This window comes from Equus quagga, unplaced genomic scaffold (assembly GCF_021613505.1).
Source record: "Equus quagga isolate Etosha38 unplaced genomic scaffold, UCLA_HA_Equagga_1.0 268.1_RagTag, whole genome shotgun sequence".
Classification (NCBI taxonomy): Eukaryota; Metazoa; Chordata; class Mammalia; order Perissodactyla; family Equidae; genus Equus; species Equus quagga.
The window spans coordinates 1204027-1213284 of record NW_025799869.1 but is presented as its reverse complement, the minus strand read 5'-3'; positions in this window follow the sequence as shown (position 1 = coordinate 1213284).

Genomic DNA, 9258 nt, shown 5'->3' with positions numbered 1-9258 from the left:
CATGCTCCTGGAATAGATGGCCAGGACTGAAATTTTCTGAGAAGTCAATGAATTAAAATAATTTCATTGAAAGTGCACCAGATTCTTTTGTTTTAGATCGTGCACATTACCAACTGTAATTACTACTAACCGTAAGCCCTCCTTTCAGTGCCCAGATAGTAAATTGAAAACCTACTCAGTTAGAAGGCGGAGGAAATCAGACCATGCCCAGCAGGCGACCATACTGTACCGACAAACACGTTCCACTTTAACGGGATCCTGGGACACACCAGCGTTGGCAGTCGGGGGCTAGAACTGCCTTTTCTCCGAGTAGTTTCACATCAGCGTTTCAAGGAAATAACCAGGTTTATTTTTTGACATTGATGAACCATTTTGTCAAAGAAGCGTTGATTAAAAACGGGTGAAATCAGCAAGAAATAAGATTTATGGCTAACAATTCTGTGCCGACATTTTTCAAGTGCTTGCCTATAACATTGATCCATAAATTGAAACTATGGGTTTAAGGAATATTTCTTCTCCTATTCTAATGCATTCTTTTTTAATACCAAATTTCCAAAGAGAGTTGGCAATATTAATATTTTTTGTCTTTAAATTTGATTTAGCTTATAGAACCCCACTTACCCGTTCTAAAGCTGTTGTGAAATTTCTGTATAATTTCAAAGAGCGTTCTCCTTCAATATTCATTGGCAAAGTAAATTTTGGCTCTGTTATTCACAGGAAATATGTGTTTTCAAAACCTTACTTAAGAATTATAATCAAGAAAATTTATTTTGCTGACCGGTTCGTCCTGATTCTGACCTTGAAACTATGGCCATTGGAACCTGAAAAAAATTACACCATTTTTGTCCAAGTCATTTAAGGCTGCCAATGGCAAATCTACCCAGTTGCAATGAGGCCTGAAAGCAGGGTAGTCACTCCATCCCCCTCCCGGTCTCCTCTTCATTACAAACGAATGGATGGCCATTGCGCAGCCATCCCAGAGGAGCCCCGAAGCACTGAGGAAGACTCTGGGCACCGCCTGCCGCCTTTTCTGGAGACTGAAAGGACCCTCCAGGCTAACAGAGCGGATGTTGTTTTCTATGACAACCCAAAATGTGGGTTATCAGGTTAAATGATAAAATGGAAGTCCAGGACTAAACAGAGAAGGGTGAAAAGATTTAAAGAGGTGAAAATATTGAAGTCAAAAGGCCAGTTCTAGGCCGGAACTGGTCGGGAGTGAGAAGCTGGAGCCGCCGGAGGGAGCCGCCTCGGGCCTGCCAGCTCCACACGGCAGAAGCAGCCTGCGTTTGCCACCTGTAAGCGTTTTTGTTCCGAGAAAGGGAAGCAGGGGCCCCAGAGGCCCTGTTTAAACAAGGAATAACACACTTAAAATAATGTCCCTGGCCCCTCTCTCACTCCCCACAAGCCCTGGCTTTTCATCTGTTGGAGGTGAAAAGCTGTAGGCCCGCGTCTGTCTCAGCCTCTGGCATGCATCAGCATCACCTGGGGTGGGGGGCTTGTTAAACACAGCCAGCTGGGTCACACGGCTGGGGCTGATCCTGCAGGGCTGTGGGGGCGGGGGGGCGCCCAAAATGTGCAATTGTAACAGGTTCCCTGGTCCTGCTCATGCTGCTAGGAACGGGGACCCCCTGGGCTCAGCCACCCAGGTGACGCAGACACTGATAACAAGAGGTCATGTGCTCAGGTGCGAGAAACAGAACATGACTCTATTTTCTAAAGATAATTGAAACTGGCTCAGCCAGTCTGGTGTCCCTCATTTTGAGGAAGCCTCATCCTTCTCACAGACTCACACCTGCACCCCAGGAGCTTTTGGGGGCCATAAAAAGAGCCTCTTCAGCTGCATTCCCACTTTGCTTAGGATTCTACAAGCTTACACTTGGCCTCTATGCAAATTAGGAATAGGACCCCTCTCTGGGTGGGCACAACACCCTCCCCTCTCCCTCCAAGACGGTGCATGGCTTGAGGGGCAGAGGCCCTTTTATGCAAAGGGCAGGTGCAGTCCACTCCAGGTGCCCAGCTGGGTGAGTGGGGCACCTGCTGAACTTCAGCCCCACTCTCGCCCTCTGCTGGTCACCTTTGTGCATTTTACAAACTGCACAACCAAACTCAACAGCCTGGCTCCTCCCCGAGGACAGCATGGTTCCTGTGAGGGCTGGCAGCTCCACTGAGGACCTGCCTCCACGGGTCCACAGAGTGCCAGACACCATCCAGGGAGATGCAGAGCCAAAATCTTACACTAGGGGCACGAGCTGAGGGATAAAGGGGAGAGGCCCCAGCTGGCTGCTGAGCAAGCAAACATAGAATGAATACACAGCTTGGGACTGTGTTCCTATGTGTCTCGTTGTCTCACTTCCATCCTGTTTTCTCTAAGACACTGTTTCTGGGCACCAGCAGCATCAGCATCACGTGGGAAATTGTTAGAAATGCACGTTTCAGCCGGACCCCAGACCTACTGAATCAGAAACTGGAGGTGGAGCCCAGCAATCTGCCTTTTAGCAAACGGTCAGGGTGATTCTGATGATGCATAGTAGTTTGAAACCTATTGCACTAAAGTGTGTTTTTTAAATTATATTTTTAACAAATGCCATGTCAACATATCTCCTTAAAAATTGTTGAAAGTGGGGGCCAGCCCCGTGGCCAAGTGGTTAAGTTCGTGCACTCTGCTGCGGTGGCCCAGGGTTTCGCTGGTTTGGATCCTGGACGCAGACATGGCACCGTCCATCAGGCCACGCTGAGGTGGCATCCCACATGCCACAACTAGAAGGACCCACAACTAAGAATATACAACTATGTACTGGGAGACTTTGGGGAGATAAAGGAAATAAATAAGAAATCTTTAAAAAAAAATTGTTGAAAGGGTGCCATCTTGATAGAAGGTACTCAGGGGAGCAGTGCACCCCACACCCAGAGGTTTCTGGTCCTGTAGATTCTCTCAGCATCACAACCCTTAGTACCTGTCCATGCAGCCCTCCCTTCTAAGGTTTCACCACGTGAGGGTAGGGTGCAGGCTCCACTGCCCAGAGGACACCCCATTTCTCAGCATTCTTGTCCGCAGTCAGGATGTCCACCTCCAGGGCTGGCCCATGACCCTCTTCAACTCAGACTCCCACTGCACCTTCTCCCCCACGGAGGCACTCCAGTCTAATCCCCAGGTGGGCCAGACCCTCCAACCTAAGATCTCGACCCTGAAAGGCAAAAAGCTTTTCACATCTGTTTGGAGAAAGGGAAGCTCAGCCCCCGAAAATAAAGGCTTCTCCGAAAAGGGAAGAAGAAATGACGTTTCCCTTTGGTTTTTGTCCATGAGTTCACTGGCCCCGAAGTAAGAGCTCTGAAGTTGGATTGGCCCTTCAGAGATGTCCCACACTGAGAGCCAGCCCGGATCAGCCACGGTACATGTGCTGTCCTCCCCCCAGGTCCTCTTGGAGCAAATTCCCAGGAAGGGGTCAGCTGAGAGCCTTCAGCAGCCGTGCTCCAGCCCCTGGGCAACCAGGCTTCAGTTTGAGTGGTGGGGGTGGTAGTGCCCCACAGCACCCACTTCAGTCACCGGAGACGATCTGTACAGAATGGTGTTAACTGTCAAGAATGGAGAATCTCAGAGACAGGTCTTTGTGCAGAGAATAAAGATTCTGTGTTATTCCGTTGGGTTTGATCCTGATTCTGTATTTTTACTCATCCCTTCAGCTGTATCCAACTGTATTGGGTGCTTGTAAGTCTAAGGAGGTTTTGCCTCTGGGCTTCCTCCCCTCCCTCGATGCCATGTGTACCCCATAAGGATGAGGGCCCACACTTGCTATCTGTTCTTAATCTTTTCAGCTTACGCGGGCTACACAGATGCTAAAGCTGACATCTGTTCTCTGTAATCTCAGAGTCTCTCATCCCTGCCTTATCTAAGGTTGACCTAGTTCTCTTGGTCTACTGAAACATTAGCAAACACAGACAGATGATTACATCCATAAAATGCCACTCCGTGCGCTCACACTGCTCTGCACGCCCCTGGATCCAGCCCCTCAAACCCCTGGCCTTCCCTCCTTCCCAGACCTTCCACTGTAGCCTGTGGCACCCCTGTGCCTTATTTGTCAAGTTCCTCTAAATCCTAAACTGCTTGTGGAAGAGTCTGCCACCCTTTTGCCCTAATTGAAAGCTGACTACTCTAGGCCCTGCTTCTCCCTAGCATCTCAAGCAGAGGCTGGGCTTCCTCTCATGCTCCATTGTCTCCTTGATCTCAACGCATTGTCTCTTCTGAGCCATGTCTTCTCCTCTAGCTGCAAAATCCTGCCCACTGCTGGGCTGTACCACCCTCTTGCCTTTGTCTTGCCATCCTTTGGGTCTCTGCCATCTGCCGTCCTCTGGGTTTGGTGGTCTTGCTCCCCATCTGGATCTAGTGCCACCTGAAAGATTCACCTCACTCTGTTCCCTTATTTCCATGGTCTCCTTGTCCCCAGTGACTTTTTCCTCTGTCATATCCCAGCCATCCCCACCAATAGCCACATCCTGCTCCCTGACATCATGACAAATTGCAGGGCAACAGGATATTGGTTTCAAGCATCCGTCTTTCCAGCCGTCACACAGCCATGCCTCTTCCTTCGTAGGCCAGTCTCTCCCCTGTGCTCAGGATAACCTTCCTTCTAAGTATCTGTCTTCCCACATCATCACTTCTGCCTTTTCTATCTGCATAATATGTAGCAGAAACAGGTTTTCTGTCCCCCTCACTCTTGGACTCTCTGAAGAATCAAAAAGATCGAAGGTGTCACGGAATGAGTCTGAGCTTCTAAGCTGTCTCCCTTCATCTATCCTTGTGGCCTCCAGTCTGTTCCCCAGGCAGCCAGGAGCAGAGCAGGGGCTCCCTAGAGTGGCGTCCAGGGCTTTTAGAATCAAGCGCAACCTTTATGTTGGCTCACAAGGCTCCCGTGATCCAGCAGTTTGCCGTGTCTCCAATTGCATCTCATGCCCTCTTCCCACGGCTCTCAGGTGCCAGCTGAATGGGACTTCTTCAATTCCCCAAATGCCCCAAGACCTTCCTCCCATCAAGGCCACTGTGCATGCTTTACCTCAGCTCTGTGAGCTCAGCTCGCCATGGCCATTCCACTCCATTCTTCACCTCAAATCTATTCCTAAATGCATTGTCCACAGAGAGGCCTTCTTTGACCACCCTGCTTAAACTTGTTTCACCTCCCGCTATGGGTTGAATTGTGTCCCCTCAAAAGATATGAAGTACTCACCACTAGGAGCTCAAAATGTGACCTTATTTGTAAATCGGTTTGTTGCAGAAATAATTGGTTAAGATGAGGTCCCCCTGGAGTGAGGGGGGCGCTTACTTTAATATGAACGATGTCCTTCTAAGAAGAGGAGAAGAGATGCACAGGGAGAGGTCGGCTACGTGACAATGGAGGCAGATTGGGGTGCTGCATATACAGGTCAAGTAACGCCAGGGATTACCAGCAAATATCAGAAGCTAGAGGAGGCAAGGAAGGAGTCTCCCCAAAGTTTCAGGGGGATCCTGGCCTTGACAGCAGCTTGAAGCCTCCAGAACTGTGAATCCTACCTTCTAGAATCCCAGCCTCAGAACGTGAAACAACAGATTTCTGTTTCTGTAAGTCCCCCAGTCAGCGGTACGTTGTTACGGCAACCCCAGCAAACGACAACACCGGCCATCACCCAGCCTCTAGATTCTGCTTCCTTTGTCGTCTAGATCAGAATCAGTCTCCATTTTCTGTTTATTAGTTGTTTATATACTTATTTATCTCATCTCCCCTTTTAGCCTGTAAGCCAAATGAAGGTAGGCACCATGAATGCCTCATTCCTCATTGTCCCCATATGTTGGCTTAAAAAAATTTGAGGAGGGAAGTGCATAAATGCCACCCCTCCCCACCCAAATTCTAAACCAATTAAGAAAATACAGGAGTCAAAAGACTCGAACAAGATGGTAACTGGGAAGCTCCAGACGCTCGTTCTCCCATGGAAACATCAAGTAAACGACCAGAGAGAGTGAAATAGATCTAGGGAGCTCTGGTAGCCAGTCAAGGAACTGCAGCGACCGAGTGAATGCCCAGTCATGCAAGAGCCACACTCAAAACAGGAGGAAATTTCCGTATGTCTTTGCTCACTCTGGCCCCATCCCCTCCCCAGCACAGTATGGTCCAGAGGAAGCCACCCAACTCCTAGTACCTCTCTTGGGACAGAAGGAAACGAGTGGAACTTGTTTGCAACATTCTAGCTGGTCCAGGGGCTGCCCAAGGGATGAGGTTTCTGTCTTTCCTGACTCAGAAGTCACATGGGAATGGTAGTGAAGGAGTTCAGAGCATGCCACCCCAAAATATCCCACTTTGGCACATGGATTATTTTAAGCAGAAGGCAATCGAGAACCAGCAGACTCTGGAAAAGCTCTTTAACTCCCCCTTACCTGCCTGAAATAAAGTCTAAATTTCACCCTTTTGTAAAGGGAATCTACATTTATAAAGGAAATTTCCCTTAGAAAAGGTACCTGAACCAGGAACAGAGCTGTCCCCAGAGACCTATGTTTTTCCTGAGAGCTTATTTGCATAACAAGGTAACATTTATTTACCATACATTTCTTCTCTCGCCTTCCCATAATTTGCCTCCCTCAGACCTAGAAGCTCCAAACCCGGACCCTTTCCTTGTCTCAGGATGGTATACAAGTCTCAATCACCTGGCCTCCTTTTTGAGTCTCCTGTTTTTGTAAGACTCCCATGCATATGTCTATAAGTAAAATTAGTTTTTCTCTTGTTAATCTGTCTTATGTCAATTTAATTCTTAGACCAGCCACAGAACCTAGAAGGGTAGGAGGAAAAGTTTTTCTTCCCCTACAGTGGAACATTTGTACATCAGGTGCCACAGCGCTTGAAAACTGCAGGAAGATTGCGGGTGCCCATGGGTACCTAAGAGCAAGAGATCATAGGCAAAGGAACGCGAGAGAACATCTACACCCATGGGAAAGCAGAAGTGAGACTCTTAGGGAAATTAAGACAGTTAAAAGTAGTCATGTAGATGGAGGAATCAGAGAAAAAAGCACATGCAGAGTCCCAGGGAAGATGCATGCCCAGAAAAGGCCTGAGTAGGCATTAAACCTTCATGTCAGGCTGATTAGTGAAGGTCTTACCCTGCACAGAGCCAGTCTGCAAGGACAGGGAGACATGACTATTTTCTCAATGCCCAATTTTCAACAAAGTTCACAAAGCACACAAAGAAATGGAGAAACACGGCTCATTCAGAGGAATAAAATACATCTCCAGAAATGGACCCTAAAGAAATACAGGCTTCAAACTTACAAGACAAAGACTTTAAAACTACTGCCTTTTAACTCACAGAGCTACAGTACAACATGGACTGAGAACTAAAGGAAATCGGAAAGAGGATATATGAACAAAATAAGAATATCAACCAAGAGATCAAAATTATAAAAAAGAACCAAACAGAAATTCTGGAGCTGAAAAATACAATTACAGAATTGAAAAATTCATTTGAGAGCTTCAGTAGCACATTCAAACAAGCAAGAGAATTAGCAAACTTGAAGAGAGGTCATTTTAAGTTATCAAGTCTGAGGAGTAAAAGGTAAAAAGAATGACAAAAATGAGCAGAGCCTAAGGGACTTTGGGACACCATTGGGCAGATTAATATATGCATTCGAGGATTTCAGAAGTAGGAGAGAGAGAGATGGGCAGAAAGATTATTTGATGAAATAATGACCAAAATTTCCCAAATCTGGGAAAATACCTGAATACACAAATACAAGAAGTTTAAGAAATCCTATGTAAAATAAATCCAAAGAGCCCCACACTGAGACAAATTATAATCAAACTGTCAAAAATCAAAGACAAAAGAGAGTCTTGAAAACAGCAAGAGAAAAACAACTTGTCAATATGAGTGATCCTCAATAAGATTATCAGCAGATTTCTCAGCAGAATCCATGCGGGCCAGGAGGCAGTGGAAAGTGCTGAAAGGACAACTGTCAACAAAGAAATTCTATATCCATCAAAACTGCCCTTCAGAAATGAGGGAGAAATTAAGACATCCCTAGATGACCAAAAGCTGAGTGAATCTATTACCATTTGACTTGCCTACAAGAAATCCTAAAGGCAGACCTTCAAGTTGAAATCAAAGGACACTAGGCAGTAACACAAAGCCATATAAAAATATAAGTCTTCTCCAGTAAAGATAAAGACTTGGACAAATATAAAAACCAGTGTTATTGTTGTTGTTGTCATATTGGTTCTTAAATTCACTTTTTATTCTTTTATAGGATCTAAAAGACAAAAGCATAGAAAGTAATTATAACTCTACGTCAAGGAGTACAACATGTATAAACATATAATTTATGACATCAATAACATAAAGTGGTGGGCCAAGCTGTAAGGGAGTAGAGTTTTGTATATGATTAAATTTGTTATAAATTTGAAATAAATTGTTATACCTCTAGGATGTTATATATAATTCCCATGGTAATCACAAAGAAAATATACACAAAAGGAAATGGGAAGAAAATGAAAATGTGCCACTACAAAAAATCATCGAAAAAAGATAGAAGACAGTGGGGAGGAAATAAAGAACCAAAAAGCTATAAGACACAGAACATAAATAATAAAATGGCAATAGTAAGTTCTATATTATCAGTAATTGCTTTACATGTAAATGAATTAAATTCCCCAACCTAAAAACCTAAAACATAGGTTGGCAAAATGGACAGAAAACAGGACTCAACTGTATGCTATCTATGAAAAACTCACTTGAGATATAAGGTCACACATAGGTTAAAAGTGAAAGAACGGGAAAAGATTTTCCAAAAGAAGAGCAGAAGTGGCTATACTGCTATCAGATAAAATTAGGCTTTAAGTCAAAAACTGTTGTAAGAGATAAAAAAAAGGATACTGTATAATGACAAAAGGGCCAATTCAAAATGAAAATAAGACAACTATAAACATATATGCACCAAACATCAGAGCTCCTAAATATATGAATCAAACATTGACAGAACTGAAGGGAGAAATAGAGCAGCTCACAATAATAGCAGGAGACTTTGGTATCCCAACACCATGATGGACAGAACAATGAGACAGAAAGATGAATCAGGAAAGAGAGGGTGTGAACAACATGGTAGACCAATTGGTCCTAAGACACATGTACAGACTACTCTACCCAACAAAACAGAATACACAAATTTCTAAAGTGCATGTGGAACATTCTTCAAGATGAACTATATGTTAGGTCACAAAATAAGTTTCAACCAAAATTTTAAAAGACTGA